The sequence below is a fragment of the Triturus cristatus genome, chromosome 12, assembly GCF_964204655.1.
Source record: "Triturus cristatus chromosome 12, aTriCri1.1, whole genome shotgun sequence".
NCBI lineage: Eukaryota > Metazoa > Chordata > Amphibia > Caudata > Salamandridae > Triturus > Triturus cristatus.
This window is the reverse complement of record NC_140595.1, coordinates 13,972,169-13,998,552: the sequence shown is the minus strand read 5'-3', so window position 1 is coordinate 13,998,552 and position 26,384 is coordinate 13,972,169. Positions and strand designations below refer to the sequence as shown.

At 51.2% G+C, this 26,384-nt stretch overlaps 1 protein-coding gene across 1 annotated transcript in view; it reads right to left on the bottom strand.

Moving 5' to 3' along the window:
- Positions 1 to 25,958, bottom strand: part of C2CD4C (C2 calcium dependent domain containing 4C) — a 64,624-nt gene extending 38,666 nt beyond the window's left edge. The window contains exon 1 of the mRNA XM_085636897.1: positions 25,699 to 25,958. The gene's annotated coding sequence lies outside the window, so the exon portion shown is untranslated. The remainder of the gene's footprint in view (positions 1 to 25,698) is intronic.
- Positions 25,959 to 26,384: the final 426 nt, after the last annotated feature.

Here is a 26,384-nt window from a genome sequence, read left to right as displayed (position 1 = left end):
AAAAAATATTTTTTTTTTGGCCTTGTGGGTTGTTTGGGGGCCCGTATATCATTGCTGGGTGATTATTATCTCAATATACTGCCCCTTTACACATTTTTGGGCTTCATTTATGCTGCCCCACTCAGAGTGCGAGAGAGAAAATGGCGGCCGCCGCTTCCTGGTTTCGGCCGATTCAAATGTTTACTAAGATCTAAGAGCCAATCAGAATCGCGCTCGCGCACGTCACCGTACGCGTACGGTAAGCGCACCGTAAGCGCACCGTAAGCTAGCTCAGATATATATATTGATTTAAAGGCTATTTTCTCAGAATCTACTGAACAGATTTACACCAAACCTACAAAAGGCACTTCCTTGACCTGAGGACTACCTCTCTGCCAAATTTCAAGTAATTCTGTTCAGCCGTTCGGGCTGTAGCTGTGTCTAAAGGTCCTATGGAAAAATGCATGGGAAAAACGCGTTTTGGGACCCCCCTTTTATCTCAGCCCCCGCTTGACGAATCCCCCCGAGACTTTCAGGGTAGGAGCGGAGCGTAGCGCCCCACCTATTTTGAAAAATTCGCGAGGATTCTTCGACCGGCGCAAAAGTTATTCAAAATAGAATGTTGCGGATTTCCTATGGAAACGTGGTCCTAACTATAACTACCTACTGGCGACCGCCAGTAGGTAATAAAACATACCACAGGTAAACCATGTAGACACCTAACGCAGACACAAACGAACAGGACATACAGCAGATAAAGTATGCATGACGATAAAGCAGACACACATGGATAAAACATGCTCCAGGTAAAGCATGCATACAGTTAAAGCAAGCACACTATGAATAAAAAAAAGACACGCATGGATAAAACACGCTATGGATAAAGTATGGAGGCAGTTAAAGAAGGCACGCAGGGTCACACTACGGATAAAGCATGCAGTCTGGTAAAACACAACTCAGATTGCAAGCATAGAGATAAAAGACACTACAAGTAGAGTGCACAGATAGGAAAAACATGCTATATAGATGAAAAGGATCATCAATGGAAAGGGGTCCAGGGGCGCTTATAGGTACAGTATACGAACCCCAAATAAATGTTAATTGTATCAAACGGGTGTGCAGTTCCTTCAGAAAGAGTCAGATAGAGAGAATAAGTGACTGGTCGGTCTGATATCCAGAGGAGGGGACGGGAGTCCACTCCTTTAGGAACAAGGGCCCTCACACACCCGGCTGGGTGTCTTGCTTCATCATTGGCCGTGCTCCTCGTGGGGCCGGCGCTGCAATGGCCGACGGGCACCCGTAATGGGGCTCTTTATCAGAGATCTTTTATTCCAAAGCCATCATGTTCAGTGTGGTGTAGGGCTGTGAGGTGTAGTTGAATGTGATAAAGTGCAAAGTACGTTGGGTAGTGTAATTAAAATAGACTGAGTAGTACTCTAAAACAAATTGTAATATGCGAGTCTGCTTGTCTAGTTAAAAACAATGATGGCTAACCTGTGCGACATTGTTCTCTGGTTGCTCTACAAGGCCAAAGGTCAACATGTTTCTTGCCTAATCGGTCAAACAGTGATCAATTGGCAATTCGTCAGGACAAAAAAATGATTTCTATCATCTACACAGTGGGTGGAATACTGGTTAGTAGCAAGGGTCATCCAATCACTAGTAAAAATCTAAATGTGGTGTGCTGTTTGGAATGCCGCCCTGTAATAAAAGCATCAATATACATTACTCAAATTCTCATTCTTGTCCAGCATGCGATGGATTCCTCGACACGCTACAATATTGTGCCCTAGGCGCAGTGAAAGGGAAGGCAATGGTGACAGACGGGTGACACATCTAAGGGCAAAAGCAGGCAGGTACATTGTGGTGGGAGGGGCATGGTAACTCACCCGAGTAGGGTGGCTCTCAGGCCTCCTCAGGTAATAGCAGAGGGAAAACTAATTTAGCGTCCTAAAAAGAGAAAATAAAGCATGGCAAAAATTGTCCAGACGTCAGGAAAAAATGATGTACGCTGTGGAAGTATACAAATACCATGCGCTTTCTGCATCGTTGTGACGTTTGCACTGAGCAACCTACCCTCTCTGCCAATTTAGGAGAGTGGGAACAGAAGGAAGGCGGGTTTTAGGCATTAATGCACGCTCCCTTTGCAGGTGTTTCAGTCCCAGTTTCGTGCATGGTGATAATGCTTATCAAAACGGAGCGCCATATTGGACGTTCCAGATTGGTAAGCTAGCCTAGGTGTGGGCCCTATATCCTTGGGCACTGTTCTATGGAGGCGGTTTCCCCAGGGCCCACAATGTTGAGTAAACATGTATTTTGCAGCCGGCAATTCAATATCCCAGCCAGACGGGTGTGGCAGTGTAACAATATATATAATGAAAAAATGCTGCCAGTGCGGAAGTCCGTCAATCGGACGCGCACCATATTATCGCTGCATGTTACAGGCGAAAGGGGCCAATGATGTATGGTGGTAGCCCCTCCGTGAGAGGTGCACCTCCCGGCATCTGTCGTGCTAGGCATAGGCCACGTGGGCCCCAGTCGATAGTGAAACTGGGCTGCTGGATGGGCCATGGGAGATCGAACTACTAAATTCCCAGAGAATCATGGGGATTGTGGTTTCTGATGATAGGTGTAAGCTAGAACTATTGATTCCCAATCGTTTGCAGTAGAACTATTGATTCCCATGGAATTATGGGAATTGTAGTTGTTAATGGTGCGATGCCAGAGTAGGGAGACTGGTGACAAGCGCGGTGGTGTGGCAATGAAGAGACATGAGACAGGGTCAACGACCTGGACACAATTTAAAGGATAGGTCAGAAGGGGTCGACTCTGAAGGTAATCTACCCTCGCTTGGCAGACAGTGGAAGTGCTCTACATGTTCCTTGGGTAAGTGGAGTATAGTTGTTTATCAGTTCAGTGATTTCCTCGTTCAACCCCCCCCTCTGTGTGTGGAAAGGCGTAAAATCCAATTTTGTTCTCCTCTGAAGAGCGCATTCTTACTCATGCGTGGATTTGCCTCAAGGAATGTCCACCGTATGTCATCGAGTGAGTGCCTCTGGTTAGTAAAGTGTGTGCACATTTTGGTCTTTATTTTATGGCACCGAATGTTACTGCGGTGTTCCATGATGCGTGTCTTTACCGGTCTGGTGATCATACCGATATACCTTTTGTTGCAAGGACATGTCAAAGTATCTATGCAGTTACTGGAATTGCAGTTAGAGTGTCTCTTCGGTATCCAGTTCAATGTACTTGTCAATTTTACTTCCTCAGTCGTGTCGGTTAATGCACCCGCGGTGCAGGACCCGCCAGGGAAATGCCCCATCACTGGAGGTAGGTCCCAGGGATCTCTAGTTAGTCTTGGGTGGCAATCATGGCCTTGTATGTATTAACATGTCCTTCATATTCATAGAACCGTCAGTTCGCCTGTTTGCAATATACCCCAGAGTGGGAACAGGGGGAAGGCTGGTTTTAAGTGTCTATGCATGCTCCCTTTGCATGTAATAATGTTAATGAAAACGGAATTCCATAGTGTACGTAACTGATCGGTAAGATAGCCTAGATGTGGCCCCTATATCCGTGGACATTGTTCTATGGGGGCGGTTTCCACAGGGCCCATCAGTGTTGAGTCTGAAGGAACTGCATATTTGAAACAATTACGATTTATTAGGGACTCGTATGCTGGCCCTATGAGGGCCCCTGGTCCTCTATCCTTTGAAGATACATTACTTGTACGGCGGCTAGCCGTGAGACTTGATTAGTCTTACACGGAGCCCTCAATTCTCTTTGTTTTGGGAACTTTCTTCCCTTGATAACGTCACCATACAATATTTGGTGACCACTGACCGGCATTTATCCTAACTATAGAGGACAACCAGGGCTTAAGCTTTGCAAATGACAGAGACTCTGAAAACCCCATCTTTACTGGGGGCTGATGGGAGTACCCCATCAGGAAGCCAATCTGAAGATTGGAAATCACTCACAGCCATGAGGAGACAGTGGGAAAAGATCACTCTTCATGGTGCTATTATGACTGACTATTCAAGGGCCAATATCGCACTGGTCTGGTGGTGACAAATGTCCACTAATTTTCTAATTGGATGACACCTTTAAAAATGAACGGCCCCTGGTGGCATGGAAGTGCACCAGGGACTGCCTCATCCTGATCATAAATACCACAAAGCGACGAGCGGATGCCTTGATGGTCAGAGCTCCAGTAGCGGAAGGGCCCTCGGACAGGACCCTTGATGGTCAGATTTCCAGCAGCGGAAGGGGCCCTCGGACAGGAGCCTTGATGGTCAGAGTTCCAGCAGCGGAAAGGGCCCTCGGACAGGAGCCTTAATGGTCAGATTTCCAGCAGCGGAAGGGGCCCTCGGACAGGAGCCTTGATGGTCAGATTTCCAGCAGCGGAAGGGGCCCTCGGACAGGAATACTAATATCAGCCTAATTAGCCAAGATTGACAATGAGATCACAGAGAATAAGGATTACTTAATAGAACAAAAAATTGCAAAACTGCAAAAGAACATACAGAAATTTGAAAAGGAGAAGATTTACCTCTACCTCAAAGAGGATTAGGTACCCACAGGAGGAGACAACTCATCTGATGAGAGTCAATCCTCATGTAAGGGAAGCTCCTCATCAAACAGCAACTCCAGCAACAATAGTTGGGGAAGCAATGGCACCGTACCAAGGACCATCGTACTGGCAATACCCCATGTTCCCACAGAGCCCAAAACAATTCTACTGTCAACCTCTTAACCCCACTTTTTTAGACTTTAGACAGGTTGGGCCAGAGGTAGAGGACGCAGGACAGGAAATCAAAAACGGGTGTAATGACAGGGACCGCCCCAGCAAATCATGCAGACTCGGAGCCAATCGGGGAAGAAAATTGATAGTAAAACTATTACAAAGGAATCTAACTGAGACTGAAACAAAGGTCTTACAGAAAGGCCATGGCTTTGTACCCACCCCAAAAAAGTGACAGATTCTGTGACAACTGTGAGCTTCAAACTTTTTTTGAGAAAGATACGATTGAGGAAGTTCTTTCATGAAAACTGTGTGCGGACCAAAAGGACTCACGGCTGGCTACTCAGTCCCTCAAAGCTTACCCCAATGCCAACATGATACCTAATTAAATAAATTCGAATAAACAGTTCTGAAAGAAGTTGCCAAATGTGAAAAGAGATTTTTCTTTCACAATCTTTCTAACTCTGAATTAGCAGCAGCGAGTTCATCGACCAATGACACTGAGATTGTGATAAAACAAGCTGACAAAAGGGATCTAAAGTAATCATGTCAACCGCAGATTACAATGCGGAATGTATCTGCCAGTTGGCCAATAGTACCTACTATACCCCCATTTCAACGGACTTCACTGAGCGTTTGACTACACAGATCACCGCATTGGTATCTGCTGCTGAGACTCAGGGCTGGATTAGCAGGAATGAGGCTGATTTCCTGATTAACAAACAACCCAGGATTCCCTACTTTTCTGTCCTGCCTAAAATCTATAAGGGAGAACACCCACCACGGGACGACCCATTGTATCAGGTGACAACTCCCTATTGGAGCCCCGATCCAGCTTTTGTGACCACTTTCTACAACCAGTGGCACAAAAGACTCCTTCATTCTTACAGGATACTAGAGATACCGTTCAGTTGATTGAGAACACCAATGACACACATGAGATTGCCTCTGCGTCCGATGTGATCAGCAAGTCACTCTACATGAACATACCTCAACAGCTACACTCGAAGAGGTGGCGAGAGCCCTGCCAGCTGAAGACTGGACTTCGGCAACTACAGTTAGCATCATCATGGAGTGAACAACTACAGCCCTAACTGAGAAGCTCTTCCAATTTGAGAAACAACTTTACCCCAGACCCAGAGGACATCAATGGGAAGTACATTTGCCCCCAGCCTGGCATGCCTCTAGACGGCAGCCTTTGAAACAGACATGATCTTTCAGGAGTCCAATCCCTGCTACTTGAACATATCACTGTGTCGCAGGAACATCAATGATATTTTGATTTTTTGGAAAGGTGAAAGGGCCACTAGGAAGGCATTTTGCGAGTGGATAAACACCCTTAACCCTTACCTTCACTTCTCCAGCAAAATCTCTAATAATAAGGTCCCTTTTCTGGATCTGATGGTCACCTTGACGGAGGGACGGTCGACCACTACTATATACAGGAAACCAACTGACTGCAATAGTCCACTTCTATACAGCAGTCACCACCCTAAAGCTCTTAGGGACAACTTATCAGATGGTACATTTTTACGACTACGCCTTAATTATGGCACCATGCGTCCTTTATCCCATCCATCGAGCTACGGACCCTTGCAATCCTGATTATCCATGTATCGTCACTTAAGAGCTTTAATTCCTGCTTCTTCAATTCCGTGCAGCTTCCACCGAGACAACCGTGCTGTGCATCGGCACCTCGCCCCTCTCTACCTATTCCGACCACCTAAATTGAGGCCCGCACTTGAGCCGTCATCGGCACTACCCCTGTGCACTCGTGCATTGACGCCATCCTGGTTCGCAAAATGCCTCAATAAGAGGCACCAATTTTCAGGCTTGTATAATACCGTCCTGATGATGATCCTAGTATCTTGTTAGTGGATCGAAACGTCATGGACTTGCTAAAACAGCTGGCACATTAATCTATTGTGATAAAACAAGTGCCACGACTGTCGCCTTTAAGCTTGTTCCTACTAATTGCATTTTTTACAAGCTATTCCTTTCTCGCCTGAATGTTTTTGTTTATTTGTACATGTTTTGTGATTGTGTAGGACACAGGACTGTGTCCCACTTTATTGTTGTGTGTTTATCATTTGCTTCGATCATTTATTAATTTACTGTCCGGCTGGACAGCTGTAATGTAGCACTGATTCTAGTCTATATAAATCATAGCTCTATTCACCTTTTTTAAGGACCACTGTTGACTTAAAATACTGACGCCCAAGGTCCTTCATTACCTTGTGGGTTCCCCAGTCTTTTTCTGAAACACTACAATATAGAGGCACAACTACTATCAGACAATCTGGAAAAACAAGAGTAGCCCACACACAGCATCAGAGTAACCAAAAAACGGGTCAAAAACAATGATAGGGACGCACTCTTGAAATATAACACAAGACAGCAAGAAGACACACTGACTTGCGCAACAACATGTACAACTGACCCAAACAGAATTCGTAATATTATCAAAAAGCACTGGGGTATACTGCAAACAGGCAAACTGACTATACCACAACCACGGTTCGCCTTTATACATGCCATGAATATGAAGGACATGTTAATACATACATGGCCATGATTGCCACCCAAGACTAACTAGAGATCCCTGGGACCTACCTCCAGTGATGGGGCATTTCCCTGGCGGGTCCTGCACCGCGGGTGCATTAACCGACACGACTGAGGAAGTCAAATTGACAAGTACATTGAACTGGATACCGAAGAGACACTCTAACTGTAATTCCAGTAACTGCATAGATACTTTGACATGTCCTTGCAACAAAAGGTATATCGGTATGATCACCAGACCGGTAAAGACACGCATCATGGAACACCGCAGTAACATTCGGTGCCATAAAATAAAGACCAAAATGTGCACACACTTTACTAACCAGAGGCACTCACTCGATGACATACGGTGGACATTCCTTGAGGCAAATCCACGCATGAGTAAGAATGCGCTCTTCAGAGGAGAACAAAATTGGATTTTACGCCTTTCCACACACAGAGGGGGGGTTGAACGAGGAAATCACTGAACTGATAAACAACTATACTCCACTTACCCAAGGAACATGTAGAGCACTTCCACTGTCTGCCAAGCGAGGGTAGATTACCTTCGGAGTCGACCCCTTCTGACCTATCCTTTAAATTGTGGCCAGGTCGGTGACCCTTTCTCATGTCTCTTCATTGCCACACCACCGCGCTTGTCACCAGTCTCCCTACTCTGGCACCACACGATTAACAACTACAATTCCCATTATTCCTTAGGAATCAGTAGTTGTAACTTCCACTTGTCACCAGAAACCACAATCCCCATGATTCCCTGGGAATTTAGGCGTTCGATCTCCCATGGCCCATCCAGCAGTCTGGTCTCACCATCGACTGAGGCCCACGTGGCCTATGCCTAGCACGACAGATGGCGGGAGGCGCACCTCTCCCGGAGGGGCTCCCGCCATACATCATTGGCCCCTTTTGCCTGGACATTTGGCGATAATATGGTGCTGGCGGTGCGGGTCCAATTGACGGACTTCTGCACGGCTGCCATTGTTTCATTTTATATATTATTACAATGCCACCCGTATCTGGGTGGGATTTTGAATTTACAGGCTGCAAAATACATATTTACTCAACATTGCTGGGCCCTGGGGAAACCTCCATAGAAAAGTCTCCACGGATATAGGGACCCCACCTAGGCTATCTTACCAATCTGGAACGTCCAATGTGGCGCTCTGTTTTCATAAGCATTATCACCATGCACGAAACTGGGACTGAAACACCTGCATAAGGAGCGTGCATTAATGCCTAAAACATGTCTTCCCCCTGTTCCCACTCTCCTGAAGTGGCAGAGAGGGTGGGTCGTTCAGATGCAGAAAGTGCATGATATTTGCATACTTCCACAACGTACATCATTTTTTCCTGACGTCTGGACAATTTTTGCCATGCTTTATTTTCTCTTTTAAGGATGCTAAATTAGTTTTCCCTCTGCTATTACCTGAGGAGGCCTGAGAGCCACCCTACTCGGGTGAGTTACCATGCCCCTCCCACCACAATGTACCTGCCTGCTTTTGCCCTTAGATGTGTCACCCGTCTGTCACCATTGCCTTCCCTCTCACTGGGCCTAGTGCACAATATTGATAACAGCGTGTCGAGGAATCTATTGCATGCTGGACAAGAATGAGAATTTGGCTAATGTATATTGATGCTTTTACTACAGGTCGGCATTCCAAACAGTACACCACATTTAGATTTTTACTAGTGATTGGGTGACCCTTCCTACTAACCAGTATTCCAACCACTGTGTAGATGATAGAAATCATTTTTTTGTCCTGACGAATTGCCAAGTGATCCCTCTTTGACAGATTAGGCAAGAAACATGTTGACCTTGTAGAGCAACCAGAGAACAATGTCGCACAAGTTAGCCATATTTGTTTAGGTCTCGCCTGACCCAGCGCATGCGCTGGTCTGGCAAGACTTATTGAGACGACTCCAAAAAGTGCTACCAGGCCAGCCTAGAGCCACAGTGCATGTGCGCGGGGGCGCGCGCCGTGCTTTACCGCGACTACTTTCGGTTTCGGGGCCGCTTTGATGTTTGATCGTGATCGCGATCAGTTTCACTTTCGCGGCCGCTTTGCATAGCCAATAGGTCTCGCTTTTGGGACCTTATAAGTATTTAGTTATGCAACTGTTGCATGGCTAAACACTTATAAGGTCCCAAAGGCGAGACCTATTGGCTATGCCAATGCTTGTTTTAACTAGACAAGCAGACTCGCATATTAAAACTTGCTTTAGAGTACCACTACTTAGTCTATTTTAATTGCACTACCCGACGTACTTTGCATTTCATCACACTCATCTACACCTCACAGACCTACACCCCCACTTCACATAACAACTTTGGAATAAAAGATCTCTGATGAAGAGCCCCGTTACGAGTGCTCGTCGGGCATTGCAGCGCCGGCCCCACGAGGAGCAGGGCCAATGATGAAGCAAGACACCCAGCCGGGTGTGTGAGGGCCCGAGATCCTAAAGGAGCGGACTCCCGTCCCTTCCTCTGGATATCAGACCGACCAGTCACTTATTCTCTCTATCTGACTCTTTCTGAAGGAACTGCACACCTGTTTGATACAATAGAGATTAAAAGGACATGCGCGCATAAAACACATTACAGGTAGTGCAGCACACAGATAAAGTTAAAACACCCTACAGGTTGAGCGGCACACAGATAAAGCTGAAACACACAGATAAAAAACACTGCTGGTAGAGCATGCCCACTTATAAAGCTATAACACGTGGTAAAACACCCTACAGGTGAAATGTGCTCACAGATAAAGTTGAAACAAATGGATAAAAAAAAAACCTGCAGGTACAGCAGCATACAGATAAGGCTAAAATGCACGGTAAAGCACCCTACAGGTGAAATATGCACACAGATAAAGCTGAAATATGCGGATAAAACACAGTTCAGATAAAGAAGCACACAGAGACAGCTGAAACACACGGACAAAAACAGTTTAGCTAAAGCAGCACACAGATAAAGGTAAAACACACAGTAAAACACCTTACAGGTAGAGCAGCATACAGATAAAAGTAAAATCCACGGTAAAACACCCTACAGGTGAAATGTGCACACAGATAAAGCTGAAACATGCGGATAAAACACAGTTCAGATAAAGCAGCACACAGATAAAGCGGAAACACACGGATTAAACACCCTATAGGTGGAACATGCACACAGATAAAGCTGAAACACACAGATATAACAACCTACATGAGAAACATGCACACATTTGAAGCTAAAGCACACGGTAAAACACCCTAAAGGTGAAACGTGCACACAGAGAAAGCTGAAACACATGCAGCACACAGACAAAACAGGCATACACGGATACAACACCCTATAGGCAATGCAGCACGTAGGTAAAGCAGGCACACATGGATACAACACCCTATAGGCAATGCAGCACACAGATAACGCGGGAACACATGGATACAACACAGCACAGATAGATCAGCACACAGATACACAGATGAGCAGCTCCAGAAAGACATGTAGCCACATGCGGATAAATCACGTGCACATGAGCACGCCTCGCGTATGAAGCAAAGGGACAGCAGGGCACAAACACAGGTAACACCAGCAGCAACTAGAGATGGGCATAGATCAGACAGACACACAACCACACCGCAGGACTGCAAGATGCAGAACATAAAACACAACTGCAGTGAAGATACTGCAGGCAGCAACAACCACACCAAAGACTAACAACACAACACACACCGACCGACAAACAGAGCAACATGGAGTAGAGATACCCATCAAATTACACAGCGGCAGATCATGTCACACTATCCTTCCTTTTACCAACGCAACAATATGGTTTGTAACTGAAATGTTGTGGTGAGTGCTATGTTTATAGGTACAGTAAAATCTAGAACTCTGTGCCTATTGAGAGCTGATCCGAGCCATGTTTAAGAAAGGCTGTTGTAAATGAATCACGTGTGCATTACGTCAGCATTGGATGAGTAATTGCTACTTGATTGGGGGGAAATGTACTAACAGAGCGGAACTTTCAAAGTGCGTACCTGTGCCAGGTTCACACAGCAGCAGCAATGCACATTTACCTGAAGACACCTTGCACACACATGCTAGTGACCACTCGCACGTGTGCCAGGCTCACACAGAGGCAGCAGTGCACATTTACCTGAAGACACCTTGCACACACATGCTAGTGACCACTCGCACCTGTGCCAGGCTCACACCACGGCAGCAATGCACATTTACCTGAAGACACCTTGCACACACATGCTAGTAAAAACACGCATGTGTACCAGGCTCACACAGCGGCAGCAATACACATTTACCTGAAGACACCTTGCACACACATGCTAGTGACCACACGCACCTGTGCCAGGCTCACACAGAGGCAGCAATACACATTTACCTGAAGACACCTTGCACACACATGCTAGTGACCACACGCACCTGTGCCAGGCTCACACAGAGGCAGCAATGCACATTTACCTGAAGACACCTTGCACACACATGCTAGTGAAAACACGCAAGTGTGCCAGGCTCACACAGAGGCAGCAGTGCACATTTACCTGAAGACACCTTGCACACACATGCTAGTGACCACACGCACCTGTGCCAGGCTCACACAGCGGCAGCAATACACATTTACCTGAAGACACCTTGCACACACATGCTAGTGACCACACACACCTGTGCCAGGCTCACACAGAGGCAGCAGTGCACATTTACCTAAAGACACCTTGCACACACATGCTAGTGACCACTCGCACCTGTGCGAGGCTCACACCGCGGCAGCAATGCACATTTACCTGAAGACACCTTGCACACACATGCTAGTGAAAACACGCACGTGTGCCAGGCTCACACAGCGGCAGCAATACACATTTACCTGAAGACACCTTGCACACACATGCTAGTGACCACACGCACCTGTGCCAGGCTCACACAGAGGCAGCAATACACATTTACCTGAAGACACCTTGCACACACATGCTAGTGACCACACGCACCTGTGCCAGGCTCACACAGCGGCAGCAATACACATTTACCTGAAGACACCTTGCACACACATGCTAGTGACCACACACACCTGTGCCAGGCTCACACAGAGGCAGCAGTGCACATTTACCTAAAGACACCTTGCACACACATGCTAGTGACCACTCGCACCTGTGCGAGGCTCACACCGCGGCAGCAATGCACATTTACCTGAAGACACCTTGCACACACATGCTAGTGAAAACACGCACGTGTGCCAGGCTCACACAGCGGCAGCAATACACATTTACCTGAAGACACCTTGCACACACATGCTAGTGACCACACGCACCTGTGCCAGGCTCACACAGAGGCAGCAATACACATTTACCTGAAGACACCTTGCACACACATGCTAGTGAAAACACGCATGTGTGCCAGGCTCACACAGCGGCAGCAATACACATTTACCTGAAGACACCTTGCACACACATGCTAGTGACCACACGCACCTGTGCCAGGCTCACACAGAGGCAGCAATACACATTTACCTGAAGACACCTTGCACACACATGCTAGTGACCACACGCACCTGTGCCAGGCTCACACAGAGGCAGCAGTGCACATTTACCTGAAGACACCTTGCACACACATGCTAGTGACCACTCGCACCTGTGCCAGGCTCACACCACGGCAGCAATGCACATTTACCTGAAGACACCTTGCACACACATGCTAGTAAAAACACGCATGTGTACCAGGCTCACACAGCGGCAGCAATACACATTTACCTGAAGACACCTTGCACACACATGCTAGTGACCACACGCACCTGTGCCAGGCTCACACAGAGGCAGCAATACACATTTACCTGAAGACACCTTGCACACACATGCTAGTGAAAACACGCATGTGTGCCAGGCTCACACAGCGGCAGCAATACACATTTACCTGAAGACACCTTGCACACACATGCTACTGACCACACGCACCTGTGCCAGGCTCACACAGAGGCAGCAGTGCACATTTACCTGAAGACACCTTGCACACACATGCTAGTGACCACTCGCACCTGTGCCAGGCTCACACAGCGGCAGCGATGCACATTTACCTGAAGACACCTTGCACACACATGCTAGTGACAACACGCACGTGTGCCAGGCTCACACAGAGGCAGCAGTGCACATTTACCTGAAGACACCTTGCACACACATGCTAGTGACCACACGCACCTGTGCCAGGCTCACACAGAGGCAGCAATACACATTTACCTGAAGACACCTCGCACACATATGCTAGTGAAAACACACACGTGTGCCAGGCTCACACTGTGGCAGCAATACACATTTACCTGAAGACACCTTGCACACACATGCTAGTGACCACACGCACCTGTGCCAGGCTCACACAGAGGCAGCAGTGCACATTTACCTGAAGACACCTTGCACACACATGCTAGTGACCACTCGCACCTGTGCCAGGCTCACACAGCGGCAGCAATACACATTTACCTGAAGACACCTTGCACACACATGCTAGTGACCACACACACCTGTGCCAGGCTCACACAGAGGCAGCAATACACATTTACCTGAAGACACCTTGCACACACATGCTAGTGAAAACACGCACGTTTGCCAGGCTCACACAGCGGCAGCAATACACATTTACCTGAAGACACCTTGCACACACATGCTAGTGACCACACGCACCTGTGCCAGGCTCACACAGAGGCAGCAGTGCACATTTACCTGAAGACACCTTGCACACACATGCTAGTGACCACACGCACCTGTGCCAGGCTCACACAGAGGCAGCAATACACATTTACCTGAAGACACCTTGCACACACATGCTAGTGAAAACACGCACGTGTGCCAGGCTCACACTGGGGCAGCAATACACATTTACCTGAAGACACCTTGCACACACATGCTAGTGACCACTCGCACCTGTGCCAGGCTCACACAGAGGCAGTAGTGCACATTTACCTGAAGACACCTTGCACACACATGCTAGTGACCACACTCACCTGTGCCAGGCTCACACAGCGGCAGCAGTGCACATTTACCTGAAGGCACCTTGCACACACATGCTAGTGACCACACGCACCTGTGCGAGGCTCACATCGCGGCAGCAATGCCCATTTACCTGAAGACACCTTGCACACACATGCTAGTGACCACACGCACCTGTGCCAGGCTCACACAGATGCAGCAATACACATTTACCTGAAGACACCTTGCACACACATGCTAGTGACCACACGCACCTGTGCCAGGCTCACACAGAGGCAGCAATACACATTTACCTGAAGACACCTTGCACACACATGCTAGTGAAAACACGCATGTGTGCCAGGCTCACACTGCGGCAGCAATACACATTTACCTGAAGACACCCTGCACACACATGCTAGTGACCACTCGCACCTGTGCCAGGCTCACACAGAGGCAGCAGTGCACATTTACCTGAAGACACCTTGCACACACATGCTAGTGACCACACGCACCTGTGCCAGGCTCACACAGAGGCTTCAGTGCACATTTACCTGAAGACACCTTGCACACACATGCTAGTGACCACTCGCACCTGTGCGAGGCTCACATCGCGGCAGCGATGCACATTTACCTGAAGACACCTTGCACACACATGCTAGTGACCACACGCACCTGTGCCAGGCTCACACAGAGGCAGCAATGCACATTTACCTGAAGACACCTTGCACACACATGCTAGTGACCACTCGCACCTGTGCCAGGCTCACACAGAGGCAGCAGTGCAAATTTACCTGAAGACACCTTGCACACACATGCTAGTGGCCACACGCACCTGTGCCAGGCTCACACAGAGGCAGCAGTGCACCCTTGCTCTACGTGTCTACGACAGTCCTCAGACTGCGCCCTGCCACAACCCCCCGTTTGCCCAGACGCTGGCCGACCGCAGTCCACAGATCTGTCAAACACACAATGGTGAAATCACACACACTATGGTCTCGTTTTCACGGTGCACCATTTTCTCGGGCTCTACAGCGTCGCAATAATGCAAATTTCTCTCTTTTTAAAAAAAAAAAATCACTTCTTTCTAACCCTGGGACTCCGCTGACACTTCACTCGTCCTGCAAGAGCCCTGCCCGGGAGGGGGCGAGGCCCGCCCCTGGGACCGAGGCCTGAAGCAGGCGCGCAACACCCATTGGACTCACAGGGCTTCAGCCCCCCCCCGTCGTGTGTGGCAGCCCGGGATGAGACACCTTCCCGGGCAAAAAAGCAGCCGCACCTGAGCACTTCACAGGTCTTTAAAAGACCATTTACATGTTAATGAGGCCTTGCTGTTGTTTCACCCCTTCTAAGAGCCCCTGCAGCTCCACTCTGCCTATTGCTTAAAGTTCAGCCCCCCCCGAAATTTTTGCTCAGCCCCCCCCGAAATTCGGCTCTAGTTGCGCCTCTGGCCTGAAGCAGGGACATTTCTGCAGCAGGGGCAGTAACACGATGTGCAGCCTGCGGTGGGGGCAACACACAGCTCAACTGTATGTGCATTAACCCATCGGGCTTTCTGTATGGGATTAGAACCTGTGACCTGCAGCCTACACATCGCTGTATGTGATCCACTGAGCTGTTTCCCCAGGGTTGCAGCTGGAGGGCGGTAGATCGCACACACGGCTCTGCATTGGCTGCATCACCCCCCTTGGCCCCCCCTTGTATCTCACTCAGAGCTGGCCTGCAGCGCACAAAGCTTCTGGATTGCCCTTTGCTTTCTCTTTACGTTCATTGCTATCACTCTTCTCTGCCCTTCGTTTCACGCGCGTCCTTTTTGTCTGCAGTGTCTCCTTTCACCTTTTCTCCTTGGTTTTTCCCTTTTGATGATTTCTCTTATTCCTTCCCCTATACTGCAATATATTCTTTTGCATTCGTTTAGTATTGTCCTCCGAGTTCCAGGTTAATTCTTCATCAGGAACCACTTTTTATGTTTCCTGCTCTATTACTCTTCAATCTTCTCTCCTTTTCTCTCCCTTTTTACGCTGTTCTTTTCCTCGTTTTTTCATGTTTGCCCCCATTGTCTCTCTTTTAAGTTGTTTGCTCTTTCCCTTTTATTCTCCATTGGTGTTCCTTTTTCAGCCCTCTTACATGTTTTCTTTCCTTTCCTCTCCCCCTTCCTTCCTTGCTTCTCCTCTGCATCGGGCACCGGCGCCAGTGGAGTGACAAGAGCCGTTGCAAGGTCTTTACAAGCCAGGCGTCTGATTGTGAGCGTGTAAGTGTGGCTGGACAGTGGGCACCGGCCTGCAGCTCCTCTAGGCGCGAGAGGCCATGGGAGAGGAAGGCCAAGGCAGGGCCCTGAAATGCTTCCTGAACTGGACGTCTAGTGCGGTTTTAATGTCTGGCCCTTGGATCAGAGAAGCAAGACGCTTCCTCAGCTGAGTGCCACGTGTCCTGCCTGATGGGAGATGTTCTGTGTTACTGGCTGAGGGGCCCCCTGGGGTCTCCACAACACAACTGAGGGTGTACGCATCAACTTTCCAGCGCAGTCTCCAGGTGTCACTGACCTCACTGGTCACTGCTAGCCTTTTCTAACTGCTACAGTGCAATCGTAGCCACCATGACCATGAGGCTGAAACAAAATTTCTGGAGAAAAAAACTGGCTGCCTTTTACAGCCCTTCTGCGGTTTGTGGTTGTGGTACACGTGGTTATCATTCCTGGTGAAGGACCTTTCTGGACGGCACCGGATCAGAACATGTGTTAAGGAAGAAGTCGATTGGTTCATGCATTGTGCTTCCAGCAGTGCCTTTGAGGATTTGTATTTATTTATAAAAATAGTGCATTTCATAGGTAACCTCTTCAACAAGGCCGCATGTCCCTCATGGCCACATTTTTATACTCCCTGCTCCTAACATGAACGGATAGCTGCCCATCTCACAACATAGACTGCGTTTTTATATTTTTCATCACCTCTCCTGTAAAATGGTATTTTATTTTTACTGTATAGTATTTAAAACTATGTAAACATTAATGCAAGTATGTTGGTTTCTGTAAGCAGTGGTTCCCTAATTTCTCTTTTTCGATTGTTCCTTCCACCCTCTCCTTCTTACACCAAGAATAGTGACCACTTGGAGTGTGTATATTAACACAATGACGTCTTAGCACCACCACTTTATGCAAACTGCTTGCGTAGGGCATCCTTTCTGTTTGTAGTTTGACCTACCCAAGCCTCCGGGAGCATGCAGGCTTATCCTGTATATTGTAACTGGCAGACTCCATGTCAGTCTGTCACTGACACAGACAGCTTTGTCCCACGGACCAACCCCACGACTATGCAGTGTAGACCAGTAGATACCAGACACCACTACACATGACTACCACATATACCATGTAATGATGAAAGTGTGAACCGCCCTGTCGCTGCTTTGCCACCCTGCCTATTTCAACACCACCCAAGTGCCAGACCTGGAATCTGCCGGTCAGAGGGCACCCAGAACACTGATTTTTTTGCTGCCAGTGGGAACTTTCATACCACCGTGACTTGTAACTTCTGAAAGTCCCAAGTTTCCTTGCTGCTGGGGCCCTACGTTCATCCTCAAAGGGTCGCTAATAAACGATAACAAACTTCTTTTAACCTTAAAAGGTGGTTTCTGAGGAGTGAGGCTTACCCTTAGCCAATAGGACGCCTAGGCCACCAGGGACCTGCAACAGGGTACACACAGATCATTAGGGGCGAGCTGTCACACACAGATCCTTAGAGAAGTGCAGTCACACACAGAACCTTAGGGACATACAGCCACACAGAGATCCTTAGAGATGTGCAGTCACGCACAGATGCTTAGGGACGTGCAGTCACACACAGGTCCGTAGAGACGTGCAGTCACACACAGATCCTTAGAGACCTGCAGTCACACACAGATCCTTAGAGACCTGCAGTCACACACAGATCCTTAGAGACGCGCAGTCACACACAGATCCTTAGGGACGAGCAGTCACGCACAGATCCTTAGAGAGGAGCAGTCACACACAGAGCCTTAGGGACGTGCAGTCACACACAGATCCTTAAGGACGAGCAGTGACGCACAAATCCTTAGAAACGTGCCGTCACACACAAATCCTTAGGGACGAGCAATCACACACAGATCCTTAGAGACGTGCAGTCCCACACAGATCCTTAGGGATGTGCAGTCATGCACAGATCCTTAGATGTGAAGTCACACACAGATCCTTAGATGTGAAGTCACACACAGATCCTTAGGGATGAGCAGTTACACACAGACCTTGGGGATGAACAGTCACTCTCAGATCCTTAGGGACGTGCAGTCACACACAGATTCTTGGGGACGTGCAGTCACGCACAGTTCATTATGAACGTGCAGTCACACACAGGTCCTTAGAGACGTGCAGTCACACACAAATCCTTAGGGACGAGCAGTCACACACAGATCCTTAGAGGCGTGCAGTCATGCACAGATCCTTAGATGTGAAGTCACACACAGATCCTTAGGGATGAGCAGTTACATACAGACCTTGGGGATGAACAGTCACTCTCAGATCCTTAGGGACGTGTAGTCACACACAGATTCTTGGGGACGTGCAGTCACACACAGATCCTTAGAGACATGCAGTCACTCACAGATCATTATAGACGTGCAGTCACTCACAGATCATTAGAGATGCGCAGTCACGCACAGATCCTTAGAGACATGCAGTCACACACAGATCCTCACAGACGTGCAATCACTCACAAATCCTTAGGGACGTGCAGTCACACATAGATCCTTGGGGATTTGCAGTCACACACAGATTCTTACAGACGTGCAGTCACACAGATCCCTAGGGACGTGCAGTCACATAGATCCTTATGGACGTGCAGTCACACACAGATCCTTATGGACATGCAGTCACTGAGGATCCTTGGGGTTGTGCAGTCACACACAGATACTTAGAGACGCGCAGTCACAAACAGATCCATAGGGACGTGGAGTTGCACTCAGATCCTTATGGACGTGCAGTCACTGAGGATCCTTGGGGTCGTGCTGTCACCCACAGATCCTTATGGACGTGCAGTCCCACACAGATCCTTAGGGATGAGCAGTCACACACAGATCCTTAGAGATGAGCAGTCACACACAGATCCTTAGGGACGAGCAGTCACACACAGATCCTTAGAAACAAACAGTTACACACAGATCCATAGGGACATGCAGTCACACACAGATCCTTAGGGATGAACAGTAAAACACAGATCCTTAGGGACGAGCAGTCACACACAGATCCTTAGGGACGTGCAGTCAGATACAGATCCTTAGAGACGAGCAGTCACACACAGATCCTTAGGGGCGTGCAGTCACACACAGATCCTTAGGGACGTGCAGTCAGATACAGATCCTTAGAGACGAGCAGTCACACACAGATCCTTAGAGACGTGCAGTCACACACAGATCCTTAGGTGTGAGCAGTCACAAACAGATCCTTAGGGACGTGCAGTCACACACAGATCCTTAGGGGTGAGCAGTCACAAACAGATGCTTAGAGACGTGCAGTCACACACAGATTCTTAGAAACGAACAGTTACACACAGATCCTTAGGGACATGCAGTCACACACAGATCCTTAGGGATGAACAGTTACACACAGATCCTTAGGGACGAGCAGTCACAAGCAGATCCTTAGGGACGTGCAGTCACACATAGATCCTTAGGGACGTGCAGTCACACATAGATCCTTAGGGACATGCAGTCACACACTGGTTCTTAGGGATACTCAGTGAAGGGCGCTTTGTTAACCTATAGGTCAGGAGACCCCCTTGTCTGGAAAGGGCTTAGGCTGTGGGCCTTCTCTTTACACTACTCCTGGTTACAGCCGCTGGGCACCGGTTTCTGCAGGAGGACACAAACCTGTAGTAGGGGACAGTCTTGCACAGCCTGGCACTGACTGGACTATGGTTCCTGGGTATTCTCAGTAGTTTGGACAGTATCACAGTAGTGATGAGAATGAAACTAACGGAGGCGTTTATAAATTGTTCTCGCGATCTCAGCCAGAGGGTTTTGGTGTCAGGCGCCACCTTTGAGTGTCCTTTGTTGAGGAACGTCTTTTGCGGCTCTCAGGGGGGTAGCAGGACCCACCAGTCAATGTTCTGTTTTTGCATTAGCCTGGTGGGACTTTGCGTCCTGGCACCTTGCAGCCAGGGCCATGTCGGGGGTCCCTCTCTGACATCCAGCGGCCAGTTGGCCAGATAGGGTCTCCACATTGGCACAGTTGAGTCTGGTTCAAGGGGGTGCGCTGAAGTCTCAAAAGGATGGGAGATGGTCCTGTTGGTGCTGATGCCCCCTGCTGGGGGCTTCGGCTCTGCAGACTAGCTCTTCAGCCATGCAGAGCCCCCTGCTGGGGGCTTCGGCTCTGCAGACTAGCTCTTCAGACCTTCAGATATTCCAGGACACGGCAGACGTCTTCCCAAGCTTGGAGGGTGAAGTGCCTCACATCACTCATCATCGGGTCAGCGCATGTTTTCGGGGTGCAGCTCTTCAAAGTTCTGGTTCTAGCGCGCCCCATCCTGTAGGTGGCACGAGACTAATGGAATGGGCGAGTGCCCCCTTCTGGAGTAGCACTAACCTGGGTAGCCGGGATATGTATTCCACCCCCAAGCCAGACACCTCGACAGCAACTCCTTATATGGTCACACGTGATTCTGGCGTAACTCAAGGGGGGGGGGGGGCTTCAAGCGGAGTGTGGGAACAGTACAAAGGTCGCACCTCTGACATGACAGGCTGCTGCCGGCCAGGCACTTAACCCACAAGAAGGACAGGGAGAGTTTTATTGTGCATGCCTGTCCGCCGCCCCTTCAGATCAGCCGGCAGCTAGCACACTGAAGCGGCAACAAACAGAGGAGAGTCGCTTTACCGTGGGGAGGGAGGGGACAGCTGGGAGATAGCGCCATGGGCGTTCGTTCTTGCACACTTGGGAACTTCTGTGAGTGACATACACACAGGTTCAGGTAAGGGGGGATTGGGGGAACACAAAGATACAGAGACAGACAGACAGACAGATGGACTGAGGTGAAGAGATCGGAAGGCAGGTGCACGAGGAAAGGAAGTTCTATGCAATGCAGCATTTTTTAATGCACCCCCTCCCCCCCGCCAACCTACTCCCACCGCCGCCGCCAAGAAGCCCCTGCCTCCAACTGTATTCCCACCATTTACAGACCCCCTCCGTCGCCCCTAAAGCCGCACAGCTGACACGCCCCACCTCCAACTCCTGCACAACCTGTAAAGCCCTTAGCCAATGCTGTTCACCCGGAGACTATGCGACCCCCTCCCCTCCCCCGAATATTCACATCTCCAAGCCACCTCCCCTGCCCCTTACAATGTCCTTCAGTATCCACTCCACGAGGGGTCTACCTGGTAGGGGTTCATGTATTCAAGTGTGGGGGGGGGGCGGCGGGGGCTACATGTACAGAAAAAGAGGGGTGTGAGATACAGTGCTCCAAGAAATGGGGGGGGGGGGTATTGCCGACTAGGTGAGGGTGAGGTAGGGAGAGCCTAGGTAGGATGACGTAGGGTACTCCATGTAGGGTGCAGACGAGGAAGGGTGAGATGGGGGCTCCCTGTAGGGTGCAGACGAGAAGGGAAGTGAGGTGAGGTAGGGTGCTCCCTGCGTGTGGAGACGGGGAGGGTAGTGGCGTGAGGTAGGGTGCTCCCTGTGAGTGCAGACGAGGAAGGGTGAGGTAGGGACTCCTTGTAGGGTGCAGGCGATGAGAGGTGAGGTAGGGGCTCCCTGTAGGGTGCAGACGAGGAGGGGAGTGAGGTAGTGTGCGTACTAGGAGAGGGGTGAGGTGGGCGCTTCCTGTAGGGTGCTGGCGAGGTGAGGCCACCATGTAGGGAGCAGACGAGGTGGGGGTGAGGTGGGGGCTCCCTGTGGGTGCAGACGAGAGGGGAGTAGGGTAGGGTGCTCGCCAAGGATACAAACTAGGAGACGTCGAGGTAGGGCGCTTCCCGGGGGTCCCGGTACCTCCCATCACAGGTGGTGGTAGGTGGAGGAGACGCAGACCCCCCGGGGGTTGCATATCCAGGGGCAGATCCCCTTCCATGGAGGGGTTCAGCCCCGCCCCCTCCCCGGAGACAGGCACTGCTCCCAGGTTCGGGGTTGTGCCTGTCCCTTCTGCGGACTTCGGGGAGTTTACGAGTGAGGCACCTGTCGCTGCTGTTCTGCCTCTTGTAAACCTCATTCTCTCTCGCCCCTTCTCCTCCCCCACTGCAGTCTTCTCTTCCCTCGCTCTCTTCTTTCTCTAGCGCTGTTCACTTTCTCTAATGCGCCCCCTCTTCTCTCTGGTGGGGACCGTCCCCTTCCAAGGTCCGATCGCTCTCCTGACCCCCTTCCCTCACCCCCCTCGCTGTTCCCTGCATCATGTGATATGTCACCTGCAGGACACTACGCCTATCCCTGGTCTTGCTCCCTGTGTCTGGGGCTGTTTTGACTCCCTGGTGCAGTTCACCATCACTGCTGCCCCCTTAAACAGGTGAAGCCCCCCAACCTCCTCTGCACTGTTGCAGCTTTATGGCGCTGTTCCCTCTCCCTGGTGCTGTTCCCTCTCCCTGGTGCTGTTCCCTCTCCCTGGTGCTGTTCCCTCTCCCTGGCGCTGTTCCCTCTCCCTGGCGCTATCCCTCTCCCTCTCCCTGGTGCTGTTCTCTCTCCCTGGTGCTGTTTCCTCTCCCTGGCGCTGTTCCCTCTCCCTGGCGCTGTTCCCTCTCCCTGGCGCTATCCCTCTCCCTCTCCCTGGTGCTGTTCCCTCTCCCTGGTGCTGTTCCCTCTCCCTGGCGCTGTTCCCTCTCCCTGGCGCTATCCCTCTCCCTCTCCCTGGTGCTGTTCCCTCTCCCTGGTGCTGTTCTCTCTCCCTGGTGCTGTTCCCTCTCCCTGGTGCTGTTCCCTCTCCCTGGTGCTGTTCCCTCTCCCTGGCGCTATCCCTCTCCCTCTCCCTGGTGCTGTTCTCTCTCCCTGGTGCTGTTTCCTCTCCCTGGTGCTGTTCCCTCTCCCTGGTGCTGTTCCCTCTCCCTGGTGCTGTTCCCTCTCCCTGGTGCTGTTCCCTCTCCCTGGTGCTGTTCTCTCTCCCTGGTGCTGTTTCCTCTCCCTGGTGCTGTTCCCTCTCCCTGGTGCTGTTCCCTCTCCCTGGTGCTGTTCCCTCTCCCTGGTGCTGTTCCCTCTCCCTGGTGCAGTTTCCTCTAACTGGTGCTGTTCCCTCTAACAGGTGATGCGTCTCCCAGACACTGTAGTCTCTCCCTGGTGCTGTCCCCGGTACCTGGTGATGTTCTTCCCCCTGGTGCTATTCCCTCTCCCTGATGCAGTTCACCTTCACTGGTGCTGTTCCCTCTCCGTGGTGCAGTTCACCGTCACTGGTGCTGTTCCCTCTCCCTGGTGCAGTTCACCGTCACTGGTGCTGTTGCCTCTCCCTGGTGCAGTTCACCATCACTGGTGCTGTTGCCTCTCCCTGGTGCAGTTCACCTTCACTGCTTCTGTCCCCTCTCTCTGGTGCAGTTCACCATCACTGGTGCAGTTCATCTTCACTGGTGATATTCCCTCTCTCTGATGCAGTTCACCATCACTGGTGCTGTTCCCTCTCTCTGGTGCAGTTCACAGTCGCTGGTGCTGTACCCTCTCTCTGGTGCAGTTCACCATCACTGGTGCTGCTCCCTCTCTCTGGTGCAGTTCACCATCACTGGTGCTGTTCCCTCTCTCTGGTGCAGTTCACCATCACTGGTGCTGTTCCCTCTCTCTGGTGCAGTTCACCTTCACTGGTGCTGCTCCCTCTCTCTGGTGCAGTTCACCATCACTGGTGCTGTTCCCTCTCTCTGGTGCAGTTCACCTTCACTGGTGCTGCTCCCTCTCTCTGGTGCAGTTCACCATCAATGGTGCTCTCCCCTCTAACAGGTGATGCGTCTCCCAGACACTGTGGTCTCTCCCTGGCGCTGTTCCTTCCCTGCAGCTGCTGCTGTTTGCACGGATCGCTTCTCTGCACAGGAGACGAACTTCACAGAGGAGGAAACGGGTGTACAGGGTTCGGCGAGTTTGCTGTGGGCAGGGGATGTACAGGGTCTGCTCCACGGGTACATCGGAGGTCATGGGGTGCAGGGGTAGTCGCGGGTGCAGCAGGTTTCCTGTGTGCAGGGGTGTTCCCAGAGTGCAGAGAGGGTGCATGGCAAGTGAACCCCGAGGAGGTGAACCCCGGACTGGTTTTTAGTGGAGTGGTCCTAGGGGCGCAGCTGGGAGTGGTCGTACGCCTCGGGTGAGGGTGGCCGGGGTGCGAGGGTGGCCCCGGCATGGGGTGCAGGACTGATTCTGCCACACAGTTGGGGTCCAGGGGTGCAGGAGTAGATTCAGTGTTCTGGTGTGGTCCTTAGACACAGGCATGGCCCTGGGGTGAAATGGGGCCATACGACCCCCCCCCCTCCTCCCCCCAGTGAGCAGGGCCAGTCCTGGGTTGCAGGCGAGACACGGTCCGGAGGAGCGGGTGAGACACTGGTGCGAGGGTGGACTTCTGGAAGCCGTGGAGGGGGTCTCTGAAAGGTGAACGGGGTGGGGGGGCAGTAATGCTGGGGAGCAGAGGGTCTGTTGTGACAGCACTGGGGTCTCACCTGTGCAGGTGAGCACTGTCTGGGCGGGGGGGTCCTGGGAAAGCATAGGCATGGGGCCTTACTGCATGCGAGCTCTTACTGAGCAGGTAAGCTGTACCCCTGTCCGGAAGAGCCTGCCCAGGTGTCCCGTGGCGCAGGTGGGGTCCTGTGAGAACGGGGGACTACTCCAGGATGCGAGGTTCTACCTGTGGCGGCGAGAGCCAGGGGCGGCGCTATGGCGCAGGTGGGGTCCTGGGAGCACATGGGGGACCAACCCAGGATGCGAGGCTCTACCTGTGCAGGCGAGAGCCAGGGGTGGCGCTATGGCGCAGGTGGGGTCCTGGGAGCGCACGGGAGGGTCCTGCAGGTTGCGGGCTCCTTCCTACCTGTGCAGTTGCGCCCCTCTCCGCAGGAGCGAGGGTCCGCGGAGGCAGGTGGTCCTGGCGGTGGGCGAGCTTCTACCTGTGGAGGTGAGGCCTGTCTGGAGAAGGGATGGTCATATGGCGCAGGTGGGGTCCTGGAAGCGCACGGGGGTCCTAGGCTAGTTCCTGTGCAGGTGGGAGGGGGAGGGGACTGTGGCGCAGGCGGGGTCCTGGAGGTTCTAAGCTGGTACCAGGGTTTGGGGGGTTCTGAAGAAGTGTGTGTGTGTGCGGGGGACCCCCGTCCTGGTAGGGCTCAACAGGTTCTTAGCTCCTATCTGTGCGCGTGAGCCCGGTCTGGAGAAGGGACGGTCCCGTGGCACAGGTGGGGCCAGGGAGCGCGCGGGAAGACTCTGCTGGTTGCGGTACCTGTGCGGGTCAGCCCGCACCGGGGGACTGTGGTGATGGTGGGCGGGGGGAAGAGTCCTGGGTTCCAGCCCGTGTGGGCCTGGTCGGTAAGTGAGCTCCTACCTGTGCAGGTGAGCCCCGGCCGTCGGGTGCAGGGCTGGTCCCGGCCGCAGTGCTGCCTGAGCCTCGCTCCTCCCGGCTCCCCCCGGGCTCCTCGCTGACAATGAGCCTCACAAAGCAGCCGTCTCTTTTATAGCAGCTCCGGGTGTCGGGGTTGCTCCATGGCGGGCGTCAGAGAGCTCCCGCCGCAGAGCAGGCACAGCAGCAGTGGCAGCGCGCACGGCGCACCTCGCGTCCCCACACCTCTCCTCTGCACACACCGCTCCCGCTCCGCCCCTCCGCGCACTGCAGCCTCGGGAGGGAGGCTGCGAGGAGGGGTGCTGGGGGCTGTCCGCGCATCAGATCCATGCACCACCCAGAAGTAATAGCCACCACCCCTTAAAGAACACGGGGGCAATCTTTAGCCCTCACCCATGCCTTAGACAACTCGGAGACAAACTTCTGCAGACTCACATGCCAGGGACAGACCGACACTTCCCTTGAAGACGACGGGTACACACGCTTGCCTCAGTGACAGGCCGGGTTATACCTCTTACACCACCAGCGAAGTCAATCGGGTCACACCTATCACCCCTTTAGTTAAGTCAGGGGGAAACCTTCTTGCCTCCCTCGAGAAGTCCGAGGCAAACCTTTCACCTTCCTCAGAGACGTCAGATGGCACCAAACCTTTCACTCGGAGACAAGCTTGT